Raw genomic sequence first — 18,563 nt, 5'->3', positions numbered from 1 at the left:
CAAACTACCCAGTTGCAAGGTAAAATGAAAAGCCCACAGGCATTAATTATATATAGAGATATTTAAAAAGAAGCTACTGCTTAATTATTGTTTGCAAATCTCAGTATTTAAATTGACTTATTTGCAAATGTCTGTTTAGAAATTGACTTTGTAATTATAAAGTCAGTGCAGGGATGTCTCAGGCCCTGGAGGAGTCTCTAACGAGGAATGATAATGTAACAGCCAGAGTGAGACATCCTGAGCTGCATTTTAATAACTAGAGGTGGTTGGCAGGGGGTTGAGATGCTTAAAGGAAAATCCCTAAACTGGTAAATAAAGGGGCCAGGGTCTCCGTCTCTGGCAACAGATCACTGGAGGATACAGGAGGGGACAGTCAGGAGGAATAGAATTCTAAAAACCTGGCAAGAGTGGGGGTTGGAGCTCAGGAAGAATGGAAGGTGTGCTGTGTTCTACATGAGAATGGGTCCTCCTTTGGAACCAGCCATGGAAGTTTCAAGAGGTCCCCTCCATGAACCATGCCCTTCCCAATTGCTCAAATCCAAGTATTGGCTTTATGAATTGAATTGCATTTCCCTAAAATACACATGCTGATTTTCAAACATCAGTACCTAAGCTTGTAAACTTATTTATAAATAGTCACTTTACACATTGTTAGTTGAGATGTGGTCATGCTGGAGAAGAATGGGCCTTAATCTAATATAACTGGCATCCTTGTAAAAAGGGGAAATTTGGGCAAAGGCTATACACACAGGGAGAATGCATATGAAGGTGAAGACGGAGACTGCGATGATGCTTCTACAAGCCAAGGGATGCCAAAGGTTGCCGGGAAGCTACCAGAACCAGGGGAGAGGCAGGGAGCAGATTCTCCCTTGTAGCCCTCAGAAGGAACCAATCCTGCTGACACCTTAACCTCAGATTTCTAGCTTCCAGATCAGGAAGGCAATAAATTTCTGTTGCTTAAACCACCCATTTTGTGGTACTTTGTTACGGCAGCCCTAGGAAACTAATATAACTGGTATGTGCAATTCTCAACAACATTGCAAAACTCTACTATGGAATTGGAGATGGACCAACCTGGAGGTAACCAGGAATTCTCTCAAAACACTAGAATATTAGACATTGAGGGACCATGACCTTAAAACCATTTAGATGATCAGTTGTTCTCAAACATGGTTATGTTTTGGAATCACCACGGGAGTTTCAAAAACAGTGATACCTGTATCATATCTCAGTGATCCTGGTTTAATTAATCTTGGATGCCTCCTGGGGATTAGTCTTCCAAATGCACCTAAGGAGAATCTGGTTTGCAGCCAAGGTTGAAAACCAGTCTTGAAAATTTTAGATCATCTTCTTCATTTAAGAGGTGAGGAAAGTAAGTGTCAGAGAGGTGAAGGAATAATTGCCCAGGTAATAATGCTAATGACTGGAAGAGGTGAGAAGCAGCCCGGACAACTTGACTTTCAGTTCACTGTTCTCATGGGCAGCACTGCATCCTTTTGGCTCCAGATACAGAGTGTAAGTACTGATTTCCCGGGCATCCTCTAGTACTAGGCAAATGGGAATCTTGGCCTTTGGTATTTAAGGAAGAGTGTCAACCTCTACATGGGCACAGTGAGTTTACAAGATCATTTCATAAATTCCACATTCTATTGCTTCACAGCAACTCTATGATATTAAGTAGGGCAGTTATGTTCTACCTTTTTAAGAAGAGAATGAGTAAGCACAGAGAAATGAGATAGTACCCTAAACCATCCCATTGGTTAAAAGCAAAACCAGCATTTAAACTCAAGCCTTTTAAAACTATTCAGGCATCCATCACTTGCCATTGAGAATGAAGTTAAACTGTCTTGATTCAATTTTAGTTTAAAATCTTTCTAAAAACACCCTCTTTTACTCCCCTACCTTCAAGGAAGAATTTGTGAACATAAATATACTGGGTTCTATTCAAATTAATGTCCATTTTTTTCCCAAAGAGATAAAAATCTTGCATGAACTCTGAGCCTTCATTTCAAATGATTTCTCAAGACTCAGAGTAATGGTGGAGAGTCTTTCCATCACAATGTTAGAGGAGTACTCAAATAAGTGTAATGCGGCCATTTTACTAAAGGTACATTTAGTACCCTGCTATCAGCTGATCATCCTGGTTCTTAATCTCAGTCACCTCAGTCACAAAGGTATCTAACTAGAGCTGCTTGACCCCTATCTGTGATTCTAATTGTGCTCTTGTTACGGAATCAGGCTGGAATGCCGGCGGAAAAACCAAGCGGCCCTCGGAGATTTTGGTGGATCGGAGATTTATTTAACACTGGTGGGCTTAGAGGAGACCGTTTCTCCAAAGATCTGAGTGCCGAATGCAAGTGGGGAGGGTAATTTATAGTCGTCAGCTTCCATATCTGTGGGGGGTTTTCCAGCGCGCAGCAAACAAAGGAAGAAGAACATGGAGGAGGGGTCTCTAAGCTACAGACCAGAGTTTGTTTTAGCCCCATGGGCCATCTTTGGCATACTTTATTCACTTCTCCAACATTCCCCCCTTTGATGCCTTTTAAAAAAACTTTTAGTAGATATCACCTTTCGGTTTTACAGGTTGGTACTCTCAGAAGGCTAAGATACGTGCAGTAGTTTGGCGAGCAATAGCGTTTTCAATAAAATGTACCACGGCACTCAGCATACAGAGGCCAATGGATACAAGTAAAATTATGGAGAGGGCCCCACCAGGGCAGGAAGCCAGGATGCCCAATCTGTGAGATCCCATCCTTTCCATTGATTGATACTTCCCTGTTGTCTATGTTGAATTCTTTCCTTGAGTTCCTTAACCTTAGTTGTAACTATTCCTGACTGGTTTACAAAATAGCAACATTCTTCCCACAGAAAGATGCAAGTTGCTCCTTTTTCTGAAGTGAGGAGGTCAAGGGCTTGCCTATTTTGGAGGGTCACTGCCACCAGAAAGTTTATTTGGTTTTATAAAGTTACCAGAGAATCTGCCACCCGTTCCATGTCTTCATTTATCTCTTGAGATAGTCTACGGTATAGTTCTACGGATAAACCTATGCCCCCTATTCCATTTCCTATTCCTGTCACAATTTCTGTTTCTATCAGAACAGGTAACAGGGCTGCCCGATTAGCCAGGGACTTGGGGCTAAAAGGCTGTTAGGAACTGATCGTCAGTGTATACGGATCTCTCTGGGGTTAGGAAGACAGAATAACGTATCTGAGTCAGTTGGCCTCTAAGCATTGGTAGGCTGAATTAGAACACAGATAGAACACCCCAGGGGTTGGACATAGGGTTGTATTCCTCTTTAAGGTTCTATTTCTTCCGCATAGAGAGGTACTGTTCATACCTTCAGGGACCATACAAATTAGATTATCGGCATTTGTGAGACAGACCCCAGTGGCCAGGGGTCCAATTAAGACAGAGGTGTTGGTTTTGAGACTTTCAGGAGCTTCCCAGGTCAAAGGGATGGGAGTGGCTAAGTAAGCCCTCCAGCTGAAGGGCAAGCACATCCAGCAGGTTTGGGTGTGATTATCTATTTTAGGGAGGACTTGTAGAGTAGTGTTGGCCCATCGCTGAAGTGGGGAATTGGTAAGCATCTGATTGAGGCCTGAAATGGTCAAACCTTGGTAGGCTGTCGGGGGAGTGGTCGCCTTTATGGCTTATATTACCCTATCCTGGGTGCCCTCTATAACTTTTTGAAGGGCCCTGTCTTGTACCCCTCCCCCATCCGACATCCCCCATTGAGGAAGGTAAGTGTAGCAAGCTCGCTTCCCTCTCTGGAGGCCCTTGTTGTAACATGGGTTCCTGACATTTTGGGTTATCTCTATGGTCCAAAACTTAGTCCCTGGGGCACCGGGTGGGTGACTGACAGAGAGTGGGTGTTTTTTCCTTGTAGCAATCTTTGTGAAGGGAGGTGAAAGCACTGAATGCCCTTAACCCCCTTATTGTCATACAACAATCCTGGGGGCAAAGTGGGTAAGCGGCAATTGTGAGGGTGAGAGAGGTTATCATAATATACAGGCAGTACTTAATAATCCTCCCATCCAGAGGAGGTATGTGAGACCCAGAATGCATCTTTGGTCCCATGTCCAGCTTGTTGGTGCAGTCTCTGTCAACCCAGCAGTAAAAAAGTAAGATCAGGGCTATGACACCAGTAAAGGGCAAGGGCTTGCAGAGTTGTATCCAAACCCCTGGGCTAGGTTCATGCATTGATTCCTCCAGCTTCTGCTGTGCTCAGGCCAGCCAGCTTCCGGGGTGTGGCTGGAGCAGGGCTGGAGGTTTCGGGCCAGTTTTCCTTTTGAGGGTCAGTTTAAGCAGTTTGACTGGATTTGGATCACTTTGCCAGGTTGTGGGTTCTTCTGAGTTGGCCTTCTTAACTCTGGAGGGATGGACCCATGGGGTGATACCTAAAACTTTAAGGGCTGTAGGAGTTGTTAGAATAACAGTATGAGGCCCGGTCCACGGTGGTTTAAGAGGTTCCCTCTTCCAACCTTTGACCCACGCAGAGTCTCCTGGCTGAAAGGGGTGAACGGGGGTCCCTAAGGAAATTGGGGCCCTCTCTATGGTGTATCTCTGTAACTTAGGACCCAAGGTCTGGAGCTGGTCTCTTATTCCTTTGTCTCCAATCTGGTGTAGGTCTCCTGGGAGTTTTCCTAAACATGGGGGGTGGGGGGTCCACCTATATAATAACTCAAAAGGGGAGAATCCTAGTGCCCCAGGCATGCATCGGGCACACAGGAGGGCCAGTGGTAGTAAATCTAGCCATGGGAAATTAGTCTCTTGGTGGAACTTAGCCAGGGTTTCCTTGAGGGTGCGATTCATCCACTCTATTACCCTGAGCTCTGGGGTGAGTAAGCAGTGTGCAGTTTCCAGGTAATGTTGAGGGACTTTGTTAGGGTTTGTATAATGTCTGCCACAAATGCAGGCCTGTTATCACCGTGTATGGTTAAGGGTAGACCAAACCGAGGCATAATCTCCCATAGAAGAGCTTTGGCCACCTCACGACTTCGTTCCATTCTGGTCAGGAATGCGTCGACCCATCCTGAATACGTGCAGATTATTACAAGGAGGTACCTGAACCCTTTATTTGGTTGTATGTCGGTAAAGTCCACCTCTAAGTCTTCAAAAGGGGTGGCCCCCCATCCTTTATGTGCCAGGCAGGGGCCGTGGGGCAGACCCAGCATTGTTTTTGGCACACGCTACACATTGTTCACTGATAGGTCAGCATAATGCCAGCAGCTGGCTGATATAGTAGTTCTTTTTGAGGAGGGCCTCTAGTGCAGTTTTCCCTAGGTGCGTGAGTTGGTAATGCTCCTTCACTAGGTGTTTTCCCATAGACGACAGGACAAAGATGTATCCATTTGACATGACCCACCATCCCTCTTTGCTTAGCGTGACCCCTTCTGTCAAGGTCCAACTTCTTTCTTCGTCTGTGTACAGGGGCAGGGAGGCTTCCCTCTGGGGCGCTAGAGTCATAGTGTAGGTAGGAGCTTCGCCTGGGTCACCACAGGCGGCTGCTCTGGCTGTTTTGTCGGCCAGGTGATTTCCTTGAGTTATGGGCTCATCTCCTTTCTGACGTCCCTTACAGTGTAGGATAGCTACCTTGTCTGGCAGCCATACAGCCTCAAGAAGCTTTAGTATTTCTTGTTTTTGATAGTTTTCTTTGCAGCAATAAGGAGGCCTCTTTCTTTATAGATGGCCCCATGTACATGCACAATAGGGAAGGCATACCGGGAACCAGTGTAGATGTTAACTCGTTTACCTTTGCTAAGGATGAGGGCTCGGGTTAAGGCGTACAGTTCACCTCATTGTGCTGACCATCCTTCCAGCAAGGCCTTGGCTTCCAGAACCTTGGTGGTTGTGGTTATGGCATATCCTGCTCTTCGGCTTCCCTCTTATAAATAGCTGCTCCCATCGCTAAACAGGGTAATCTCTGGGCTTATCATAGCCTGGTCTTAGAGGTCCAGGCAGCTGGTGTAGACTTCATCCACACTTCGGAACAGTCATGGTCGGGTTCTCCCTCCTCCGTGGGAAGGAAGGTGGCCAGGTTTAGTGTTCTTACTGTTTCAAGAGTGACCCTTGGGTTTTCATAGAGAGGCCTTGGTATTGTGTCAGCCGAGAATTGGAGAGGAAATGATGTCCTTGGGTGCTCATGAGGGACATCACTGCGTGTGGGACCTAGACATTAAGTGTTTGTCCCAGTGTGAGTTTGTCTGCCTCCTTGATGAGCAGGACGGTGGCTGCCAGCACTCTGAGGCATGGTGGCCATCCTGCAGCCACAGGATCAACTTTTTTTTGACAGGTAGGCTACTGGCCATTGCCAAGGCCCCATGCTCTGAGTGAGCACTCCAAGGACTATTTTGTCCTTTTCATGTACGAAGAGGTTAAAGGGCCTATGTCAGGAAAACCCAGGGCTGGGGCTCGTCCCAGAGCCAACTTTATTTCTGTGAAAGCAGCCCTTGCCTCGTCAGTTCATGCGAGGGGCTCCCGGTCTGGCCCTCCCAACAGGTCATAGAGGGGCCCCACTATGGCTGAGAATCTGGGAATCCAAATGCGACAGAACACTGCGGCCCCTAAAAATTCACGCAAGCCTCGTTTTTTTTGGAGCTATGGCAATGTGGTGATAACTTTCTTCCTTTCTGGTCCTAGTTCTCTTTTTCCTTTTGTGAGGAGGAAGCCTAAGTATTGGACCTGCTGCTGACAAATCTGTGCCTTTTCCTAAGAGGTCCAGTACCCCGAGAGGGATAGGAGCTGCAGGAGGGCCTTGGCACATTTCATACAGTCTTCTTGGGTGTCGCTGGCAGGGAGGAGGTCATCTACATATTGGAGAAGGGCACACCCTGTGGTTTCCCTCAGAAAGTCGGCGAGGTCTGCAGCTAGTACTTCCCCAAAAAGAGTGGGCGAGTTCTTGAAACCTTGCGGAAGTTGTGTCCAGGTCGGCTGCATCTGGCACCCCTTAACGGGCTCAGTCCATTCAAAGGCAAACAATGGTTGACTTTGAGGAGCCAGGGGAGGCAGAAGAAAGCATCCTTTAGGTCGAGGCCTGTAAACCATCTGGCTGACCCCGGAATTTGGCTGAGGAGAGTATATGGGTTCAGAACCACTGGGTATAAGTAAAAAGTCACATTATTAATGGCCCTCAAATCCTGTCCTGGTCGGTATCCTCCTCCTGGCTTCTTGACTGGTAAGAGCAGGGTATTCCAAGCTGATTGGCACTCAATTAGAATACGGGCCCAACTCCAAGCTAGTCCAGGTGGGTTATCTTCAGCCCATACAGAGGGGAATGTAAGCCTGAATTCTGAGGGGCTACAGGGTAGGGTCCGGGTGCAGAGTAGTCTCCATTCTTCTTCCCTTGTCAGGGTAATCGCCAAGACCAGGGTTTCCTTCTGCCTTGGGTTTAATTGGAGGTTAGTGTGTCCAGTGGGTTCAAAAGTTATCTGGGCCCCAAGCTTGGAGAGCAGATCCTGGCCCAGAAGAGGAATCGGGCAGTCAGGTAAGTAAAGGAATTCATGCCAGACTTTGTGATTCCCAAGTTCACATTGTCGAGCTTGACAGAAAGGCTGCTGCATTGCCCGTGTCCCAGTTGCCCCAAGTATGGTTGCTGTCTTTTGGCTTAAGGGTGCCACCGGGGAAGTAACAACAGATTATTCAGCCCCAGTGTCAACCATAAAAGTTATTGTTTGGACCCCTACCTTCATTTTGACCGTGGGCTCATGGGGGCCAAGAGAGAAAGAGCCCGGTCCCCCTCAGTCCGATTCTATCCCGGCCAGAACAACGAGGTTCTCGCCTCGAGGTTCCTCCCGATATCGGCTGGGTTTTGAGGGCCCCTTCCAATTCAGACACTCATTCTTCCAGTGTCCTTTCTCTTTGCAGTATGCACATTGGTCCCTTGCTAAGGGGGCTCTGGGCTTCCCCCCTTTTGGTGGTTGGGATCTTCTCATCTTTGTAGTGTCCATTTCTTTTAGTGCTGCTGTGAGGAGGGTGGCCTTCTTTTTTAGTCTTCTCTCCGCTTCTCTTTCAGCTGCGACTTCTCTGTTCATGAAAACTTTATTGGCGACCTCTATCAGCTGAGTGATATTCATCCCGGCAAAGCCCTCCAACTTCTGGGGTTTTCTTCTGATATCTGGGGCAGCCTGTGCCACAAAAGAGGTATTTACCATTTGTTGACTTTCTGGTGCCTCGGGGTCAAATGGGGTATATACACGGTATGCGTCACATAATCTTTCACGGTAGTCTCCAGGAGACTCCCCAGGGTGCTGTGTGACTGATGATTTTTAGTCATGTTCATGGGCTTTTTGGCTCCAGCTTGGACTCCCTGAAGGAGGACTTCCTGGTATCGTCAGATGTGAGCCTTTTCTTCTTCTGTGGTGAAATCCCATGTTAGGCATTCTTCAGGCGCAGCAGCTTGAGCCCAGACAGTAGGGTCATTGATCCCCGGAGGTGCGTGATCTTCTAGGTACTGTTGTGTTTCTCTCATTATTCTTCTTCTTTCTTCTGTATTAAACAGAGTACAGAGTAACTGTTGACAATCTTCCCAAGTCGGTCAGTGGGTCTGGAAGAGGGACTCCATCAAGTCAACCATTGCTTGTAGCTTTTCAGAGTATGATGGAGTGTTGTGTTTCTAATTGAGGAGGTCGGTTGTAGAAAAAAAGTTGATAATACATCATGGAACAGCTGGGCTGGACTGTTCCATCCTCATTCTGCCTTTCAGGTTCTCTTGTCTCTCTTACAGGCATTTGGAGAGCATTAGGTCTGGGTCTGGGGCGCAGTCTGGCTGCTGGCCCCTGTGGGGGAGGGTTCTTCAGGTCCAAGAGGGGTGGGGAGATGAACAGCACCGACTGCAACCACAGCAGAGAGACAGACTGGGGAGGAGTTTTGAGCTCAGGGGGAGGGGGAGGGAGCTTGATGGGTCATAAGGAGGTGGAAAGACAGTATCTTCCTCTGCATCTCCTTTAAATATTACAGGAACAGTGCATCGCTTCTTTGGCTCCCTGGGTAAGCCTCCGGATAAAGTGGCTAAAACTTTTGCCTGGCTCTGTTTGCTAAGGATGAATCACACCCAAGGTGGAGGTTTCAGGCAATTTCAAGCCAGGAGTTGATGTGTGGAAATTGATCAGGGTGGCCTGGGTTCCCAGTGACTGTTAGCCACACCCACTGCACTATTTGAGCATCTAATGTCCCTTCTGGGGGCCATCCTACATTGAATATGGGCCATTCTAGTTTACAAAAGGTCCTTAACTTCCTGGGTATCATTTTCACCCCATTATTGCCTGAAAATCCCTTTTTAAATTTTTTGAGCATGACCTCTAAAATTGTAGGCTTACTCTGTTTTGATCCTATTATTAATTTCTTTCTCGTGTTCGATGTCACAAAGACAGACAAAGGGAGGGTATCCCCTCGGATGAGAGGACCAATCAGATACTCCACTGGTCGCGTTCCGAGGGAAACTTGAGTTGAGGTTTGGCCATATTGGACTCAGCGTCGTGACTTGCGATCGGAATCTGATCTGATACCGCCCTAGACCTTAAGCTCTCACCATGACACAGGAGAGCCCATTCAGACTCTGTAGACTTTTGGGGACCTTAAGGGTGCCCGTCCGTGGAGTCACAAACTCAAACTCTACTGGCAAGCCTGGCTGAGCCACACATTCACACACACACACACACACACACACACACACACACACACACATCCCAGAGTCTATTACATTCCCCCAAATTTTCTACCTGTGAGACCATTAAGGCCTCCGGGGATTGATCAGGTCCCCCTTCCACCCTTTTGGGTGGGTCTGACTTCTTTGGGGCCCCGGCCTTACCAGTTCTGATGTCAGGTCTAGGTCCTCACCTACCAGGTCTCTTTGAGTCGGGCAGGAGCAACGAGCGGGGCCAACCAGAGGCAACTGAGAAGGAGACTCCTGAAATTCAGGCAGGGTGTGGACCTTCTCCCTTGTGATCCCTTAGTCCATCACCACCTCGCCGTTCTCCCAAACTGGTGGCAACAATGGGCCAGTGTGGTTGGGTTTCCCAGGCAGGGAACCAAGTGTGTTACAGAACCAGGCTGGAATGCTGGCAGAAAAACCAACCAGGACTCGGAGATCTTGGTGGATTGGAGATTTATTTAACACCGGTGGGCTCGGAGGAAACTGTTTCTCCAAAGATCTGAGCGCCAAATGGAAGCACGGAGGGTAATTTATAGTTGTCAGCTTCCATATCTGTGGGGGTTTTCGCGTGTGCAGCAAACAAAGGAAGAAGAACATGAAGGAGGGGTCTCCAAGCCAGAGACCAGAGTTTGTTTTAGCCCCATGGGCCATCTTTGGCATACTTTATTCACTTCTCCAACACTCTAAGCCTAATCTTGATAGTGGAGAGAATTGAGGCTTTGTACTTATGCAGATATAGATCCATTGTCCAAGACCTGGCTCCTGTGTTAATTAATTATGGAACTGTGAGGAATCAAGTAATTTGAGCTTTAAATTCTCAACTAGATAATGGAAATAATAATGCCTATTCCAAATATTCTGATGCATAAATTGAGTTCATGTAAATAATATTCTTTATATATACATACATATACATACATACATATATATATGTGTATGTATGTATGTATATGTATGTATATATATATAAAGAGAGGCTTCGACAAAGTCAGTTTGAATCCTTTTCCCAAGATGAGAAGCTAAAAACAATGGGTAGAAGATAGTCATGGTGGGTCCTGCTTTGCACCATTACATGAATTGGCCATATTCCCAAGCCCTAGCTTATAATTCCTTGCTTGCTTGCCTCCCAGTTTTAGAACCCCTGATTTAGTAAGCTATCCTGGATTCAGTTTCTTTGCATTAGATCCATACTGCTCATTAATCCTGCCAGTGGCTTAAATTTTGCCATAATCCAGCTCTTAGCTCATACTATTCCATTTCCCCTCTGAAACATCACCTATCTTATTTAATGTTCTTCCTGCTTTCTGTGATACCTTCTATTTCCTCATAATAGATGCCCCTGGTCATAACAATCTGACTAGGCTTAAATTTTTATTTCCCAAAGAAAAAGAATATGAATGGGGGGACATTGATAGAATAAAGATCCCTTAGCTCTTGAGGAAGAAAACTTCACACCAAAGGGCAAAGAATAAGGTAAATAAGGTAGGACTCAGAAAACCAAAGGAGATTAATTTTTGTATTGTTGAGGGTCACATACTCAGAACAACAACTTTCTGGGTATATGTTATTATGGTAGAGGTGACCTTTGATCTCTGTTGATGGATACCCTTCTCCTCCTAAGGAGCCTCTGGACCTCTCATTTATTGTGTTGATCCAACATGGAGAAAGTAATCATGGTCGCCTCACCCTCAGGGATTACAAAGCTGGAAGGTGATGGTTGTTGAAGAAAATGCCATTTTTTATATCTTCCAATTTGCTTGATTCATTGAAAAAAAATTAGCAACTCTTTTTTAAGTAAAGTTCACAATTTGGGTGAACAATCTCAACAATATCCACGTATTCTATTTCTATTTGGAGTACAGACCATAACATTGTGAATCTGCATATAAAATAAAGAATGTTAAAACTGCATTTTATGGGGCACATCCTATGGGCCAAGCATTTTTTGAATCTTCATTGTACCTATGGCAAAATATATCTTATTCCTATTTCACAGATGAGAAAACTGAGGCTTAGAGAAATCAAGTAATTTATTCAATACAAGTTAGCTTCTAGCCCAGGACCCCTTCAGGAGAGACTAAGACAGGGATTCAGCACTATTTTAATCTATAAACCTGTAATCTTCCCCACCCTATTACCTCATTTGTAAAAATAGAGGACTGCATTCATCTAGAAAACCTCTTTAAGCCCCCATGTTTTATTATTCTGATGCAAATACTTCCAGTCCAAGCGAGCAACTACTGCTGAAGGGAAGGAATTAACATTCCACAATTAATACTCCATTTCATTAACAATTAGATATGTTAAATGCCATTCAATTTGTTTGCACCATCAAGTCCTGGGAAGGTGTCCATGCTTCTTGCAACTTTCCAATAAGTCGCTATTACCAACTGAGTTAATTTCCCAAGCAGGCAGGCAGGCATCAGATTTTAATTCCCAAACTTTAATATTCTCCAGCCCTAGGGCCACTGGTGGACCTATATGAGCTGATGTTGTCACCTGCAATCTGAATCTAAGTTAAGGCTCTTCCTTTGGATTAAGGGTGGGCCTTCTCTGTACCAAGAAGACCTGCCTTAACACAGTCCAGGTATGGAGCTGTTCTTCCCCATGCCCATCTCTACCACACCCTCAGTGATTTTTTAAAATTATTTTAGAGAGAAAGTGTGCAGAGGAGGAGAAAGAGAGTGTGTGAGAAAGAGAGAGAGAGAGAGAGAAAGAAAGAGAGAGAATCTTAAGCAGGTTCCACACTCAGCACAGAGCTTGACACAGGGCTCTATTCCACAACCCTGGGATCATGACCTGAGCCAAAATCAGGAGTTGGATGCTCAACTGACTGAGCCACCTGGGTGCTCCCCCTCCCCAGTGATTTTCAAGTGGAAAACACCATAAATTTATGAGAGGGTAGATTTTCAAATCCAATACAAGTGTCACCTCTGCATGGAAACCTACCCACACTGTAACCTGAAGTGAAGAAATCATAGAATGCCAAGTTTAGAAGACATGATAATAACAGTAATAACACTAACAGCAGTAACAGCAGGAGCAGCATTAATTTATCCATTTATCACATGCCATACATGGCAGCCAGTGCTTTCTATACAGTTTTGCCCTTATTCTTGACTACAGCCCAGTGAGGTGTGGGTATTATAGTCACGCTCATTTTACTTTTTAGGAAATAAATTATTTATTGTATTGGTTATTAGTTATTGCTATATACCAAATTACCCCTAAAATTTAAAAGCTTGAAACAATAAATATTCCTCACACAGTTTCTGAAGGGCAGGAATCTGAAAATAGCTTAGGTGAGTGGTTCGGGCTCAGAGTCTCTCATGAGTTTAGAATAAAGTACTAAAGTGCAATGTACAAGTACAATGACAGAGTGAAGTCATCTGAAGGCTTGATTGGGGCTGGAGGGTTGACTTGGTCATTCAGTCTCACTGTTGTGAACAAGAGGCTATCCTTACAACATGGCAGCTGGTTTCCTTCAGAAAAGTAAACCAAGAAAGAGAGTGGCAGAAGCTGCAGTGTCTTTTATGGCCTTGGCTCAGAAGTGAGACACCATCACTTGTGCTGTATTCTATTGGTCATATACACCAACCCTGATACAATATGGGAGGGGACTACACAAGGCATATATACCAGGAGGTGAAGGTCATCAGAGGCCACCTTGGAGGCTTCCCATAACACAAACTAAGGTTAAACAGCTCATGAGTGGCAGTAAGGTAGCAGGTTTACAAACTCAAGTTATGTCTAACTCCATAATCCATGCTTTTAACCACATTCTGGCTCCTTCCTTAAAGGTCATATGCAATTTATCTTCTAGGGTCTATCAGTACCAATCAGTTTGATTGGAGAAGCTAAACCACTAACAGTGACCTGGAATCAGGGATTTATTATAGGAAGTTGACCTTGTATAGTTCTGGATGCTCACTGTACAGTATGTGTAAGGTAGTTTCTTTGGAATCTGGTGCTGAGACCTGAAGTGCGATCTGTATGGCAGGCAGTCAAGAGGGAAAAACGGACATGAAGAGGGGGAGAACAAAGATAAACTTGGTCCTGCAAAGACAAACTGGAACCCGCAAGGATGAAGTGAGACATATATTGCACTCTCAATGCCTCCAGCCCTCCAAATTTTTTTTTTAATATTTTTTTCAACGTTTATTTATTTTTGCGACAGAGAGAGACAGAGCATGAATGGGGGAGGGGCAGAGAGAGACGGAGACACAGAATCGGAAACAGGCTCCAGGCTCTGAGCCATCAGCCCTGAGCCTGACGCGGGGCTCGAACTCACGGACCGCGAGATCGTGACCTGGCTGAAGTCGGACGCTTAACCGACTGCGCCACCCAGGCGCCCCTCCAGCCCTCCAAATTTAATGGAGTGTGTGGGTGACCAGGAGGAGCTGGTACCCTTCCTCATGGGAAGCTGGAAAAATACCTCAGGGTGAACTGGGAGATAAGCAACACTGCATATGATCTGCAATAGCCCCCAGTACCCTGGATACACCTTCCAATTCCACAAAGGATGTGGTAACTACTTCACTTCCTACTTTCAAATGCTATATAAAATGACTCTTGTGGCCCACAGTAACCCTGACTTATCCAGGGAAGGGGATCCTTGGAAAAGTACTTGTATAGCAAGGTTAACAGTACAAACCCACCATTCTGTCAATTGTGTACCATACAGTACACAATTCTGTACTGTCAATTAACAGTACAAACCCACCTTGTTGCCACATCTCCATACCGATCCCTACAAACTCACACGTATCCATGTGCATATACCATAATTTAACAAGACCCTAAAAGCATCAGGTCTCTACATGTCTCCATGCTTTTATATACACTAATCCCTCTGTCTGAGGTTTCTGAAGTTGCTTTCCCCCAACCAGGACCAACTTTATGGGCATGAGACGTGTACATAGAGCCCAGAGCTTGGTTTAATGTTCAGCACATTTCAGCCCTTCCATGGAACATCACTTGAGTTGCATACTTTACAGCAGTTTTGTCACCCCTCCTTCCAGCCTCAGCATCAGTGTCCCTACTGAGGGGTAGCTCATTACTGCACCAAGAAGCCAACTCTGGACAGCTTTGAACAGCTGTGATTGTTAGAAAATTCTTCCTCAAAGAAATATAATTTTCATCTACATTTGTCTTCATACAGAGCCTACACACTGGTCATAATTTCACCCAGCTAGCACAGAAAAAATGAATCTGCTGTCTCTTTTAATTATATTCTTCAGGTAGGCAAAGGCAAAAATCATAAACTACTTATTATTCTGCTTTTATTTGCATATTTAAGTGTCTCTGTGGCCTGGATTCATATCTAACAGATCTTTGTGTTATTCACAGGGCCTAAGAGTCTTTAGGTTGGTGGCAGACACAGGCTGTCCAGGTTGGGGCAACTAAATGATTTGGCTCCCCACTGTGTGTTTCTCATTCTCCTGAAGGCTATTCTGGGCCTTTTTGCAGGGTGATGAAGGAAGCATAAAGAGAAAACAAGCCCACCTAGCAAGTTCTTTCTTAATCTCTGATTGTGTCACAGCCCATTGGCCAAATGGGTGACCAACCATTGTGGTGTTTCTGACTGGAGGATGTCCCTAGGACTCATGAGCCTCCCAGAATGTAAGGTCTTTAATACTAAAACTGAGACAGGGCAAACCAGGACAGTTGATCACCTGCCCAGTCATGTAGCTTGGTTCAGAGTGGGAGGTACTGCAAAGCTATAGGACAAAGGGTATGGATTTGAGGGGCAAAGAACTGGGGCCATTAGTGTAATCAATCTACTGTTGATGGGCTACATATTTTCTACATCACTGCTAAAAGTGTTTAGATCAAATTGGTGCATTCTCTCTCCATTCTTGGTTTTAAACTAAAAAGATACCAAACACAGCAAAGAAAAAGGGAAGGCATGTTGCTAAAAAACATAGTGATTTTTTTTATTTTTTAAATCCTCATACAGCTATATTTCAAGTTGATAGCAGAGGTCTCTTGGTCAGCTGCTCCCTAGAGCATTCCCAAAACCAGCCTATGTACTTTCCAATTAAGTCCAGGTGAACTTAGCCCTGACCTGTAGCTCTGAGTGTCAGTACAATGCCAGAACCACTAGATGAAAAATGTAAAGTGCAGCAAGCTGAATTTTGTTTTTGTTTTTATGTTTTGTCTCTACTATTTCAAGCAATATTTGATTGGGTTTTCTCTCAAATCAGGTCAGACTCATGCATGATGACCTGGTGGGCCAAGCCTTCAAGCCTTCATCAGCTATTGCCACCTACCTATGTCTCTTATTTCTCTCATATCGACACTGCTCTTAACAGGAAGTGCAATCATTCATCATCATCCACTTATTGAGCACCTGTTATTGACCGGATACTGTGCTAAACTCAGGGAATGTGGGAATGAATAAGTCTCGACCAGTGACTCAACACGAGCTGACAGCAGAGATAGATGTATAAACAGATAATGAATGCAAATGTTTATATAAGGTAAATGCAAAAGGTGCCACCATAGAGATATGTGTAAAGTAAATGTAAGGGGCAGGGCTTCTCTCTTTACCTAGACAAACCAAGAAAGATTTCAGGGATTAAGTGCCCTTGGACTAGGTCTTGAAGGATGATTAGAAACTCACTCATCATAAGAGCCGTTAAAAATGTGGGCTTTAAAGTCAAGCCAGGTTTGGAATGATACTCTGCCACTGGCTATCTGTGTCACCTTGGGTAAGTTAATTAACTTCCCATTTTCCATTTCAATTATAAATAAAATGGTCTTTTAAGAATTACACAAGAGGTAATTATGTGTGTGGGTATATATGTACACCCACATATAGTACTTAGCATTGTGCTTTCAGAGAGAAATCACTCAAAGTGTAGCTATTTCCCATTGCAGTTACTTCTGATTGAGCAGTGGCAAGAGTGGTTTGAGGAGAACATTCTAGATAGAGAAAACACCAAGTTCAGGAACATGGAAAAGCATGGTGTATTTTTGGAATTAAAAAACAAAAGTCTGATTAGGGCATTGGGGGTAATGGGTCAAGATGCGTGGAAGAAAGCCTAATAGACTGTTAAGGCAATGGGGTTACAGAGATAAAGAAGTAACTGAGTAAAGGATTGTGAATGCCATTTCAAAGGAGGGTCACTAGTCAATAGCAAGGGGTCTATTTAATGTCCTAAGAAGATCCATTAGAATGAAAGAAGATGCATAAGTGCAAGTGTCATATCTGGTTTACCACTTCCTCTGGGGACCTAACAGAGTGCCTTTCTCAGTGTAGATGCCCCGTAAATATTTGCAGAATGAGCAAGTGAGTGAGCAGAGTGGCATCTGGAAGACTATCAGACAGCAGAACTTGCTGCAGCCATTCGGATGCATGCTGACCATTTGACTTGTGTCAATGGCAACAGTGAAATTTTAAGAAAAAAACTAGGAGTCAAAACTGTTAGGAAGTGGTGAGAAAAAGGATGGAATCAAGGATGATCTGGACTCTAGCATGGATCGCTAGGCAGAATCCCAAGGCAACAGGATTATAGTGAATTAACTCTCTTTTGCTAGTCTAGTTAGAATGTTTTGCACTATTTGTGTGCCACACTGTTGAGGGGATCATATGAGATCATAGATATGCAAGCACTTTGTAAGTTGTAAAGCAAATATGTAACAGTGAAATGTATTTGTTCATTCACAGGTAGATTTGATTGCTTATTATGTGCCCAGCATAATTCTAGGTACATGGAATATAGCATTAAGCAGACAATGACTCATTGTTCATGGAATTTGCACTCTGTTCTAATAAGAACTGCTCAGATTTTAAGCTCACTTAGAATCACATATACTCCTCCATCAATAAGAGCTAACATGAATTGAGCTCTTTTCATTATACAGGGAGGGTTTTTTTTAAGTTTATTTATTTATTTTGAAAGAGGAGGGGAGGGGGAGAGAGGGAATCTCAAACAGGCTCTGCACCAGCAGCGCTGAGCCCAACACAGGGCTCGAACCCCTGAGCTGCAACGAAGAATCAGACACTTAACCAACTGAGCCACCCACACACCCCAATTATAGAGGGAGCTTTTTAGACAGAATTTTACTGAATGCTGGGAAAACCCTCAAAATAAGTATATAATTCCCACTTTGAAGATGAGAAAAATGAGACTTCAAATATTTAAATAGCATGTCAAGATTCACCATGTTACAAAGGGGTAAAAGCCACGATTTGAAACTGTGTGGGATGGGGTCATAATGGACTGTTTCAGGGAGAAGAGGGTAAGAAAAGTGTATCATCTGGAAAGCTTTAATATTACAAATGCATATTTAGAAGCTAAAATAAAATCCTTTTATTTTCATAATATAAGGTATAAATATAAAGCTCAACTAATCTCAGGGGCCTGGGTTTAAAAGACTGGGGAGCGCTTTCCAAGATAAAAGATTGATGGGGCTTTCATAAGGACCTTCCTGGTTAAGAACCTCAGCCACTTACATTTCAACCTAAAACTATTAAAAACAGCATCTCAACAACCCCATGAAGTTAAATACCGTTGTTAAAGTGATCACATATATTCCAGTTAAATAATAGCTGTGGGAGAGGGCAATTAGCAGATGCGGTCAGGAGAGAAAAAAGATATGTTTTCAGATGAGATTGGAAATGAGATGGAGAGTCAATGAGGCAGAAATATACAAGACACTTTTTTTCCCCTGAAGTTTCTTGAATTCTGTTACTAATGATACCTTAAGATTCTGAGTGCTGTGACCGGAACAGACACATCATGATCAAGGAGGTTCAAGGAGACTGACACAGAGCCTAACCACCATTGCTTTCTGGCTAGTTCTTTCTTGAGAATGGTGTTTTTGCTTTATCCTTGCACAAATTAAGGCACAAAATTACAAGCACATCACTTGAACTGAGAAAGAATCAGGCAGTATGTCTGGGTA

General features: G+C 44.3%; 1 long non-coding RNA gene across 4 annotated transcripts in view; it reads left to right on the top strand.

Moving 5' to 3' along the window:
* Window positions 1-18,563, top strand: part of LOC123381807 — a 466,019-nt gene that overhangs the window by 145,443 nt on the left and 302,013 nt on the right. For all 4 annotated transcript variants that reach the window (XR_006589252.1, XR_006589250.1, XR_006589253.1 and 1 more), the window contains exon 3: window positions 8,013-8,140. This is a non-coding gene — a long non-coding RNA (uncharacterized LOC123381807). The remainder of the gene's footprint in view (window positions 1-8,012; window positions 8,141-18,563) is intronic.

This window comes from Felis catus, chromosome D4 (assembly GCF_018350175.1).
Source record: "Felis catus isolate Fca126 chromosome D4, F.catus_Fca126_mat1.0, whole genome shotgun sequence".
Taxonomy (NCBI): Eukaryota; Metazoa; Chordata; class Mammalia; order Carnivora; family Felidae; genus Felis; species Felis catus.
This window is presented reverse-complemented; position numbering and strand designations above follow the sequence as displayed.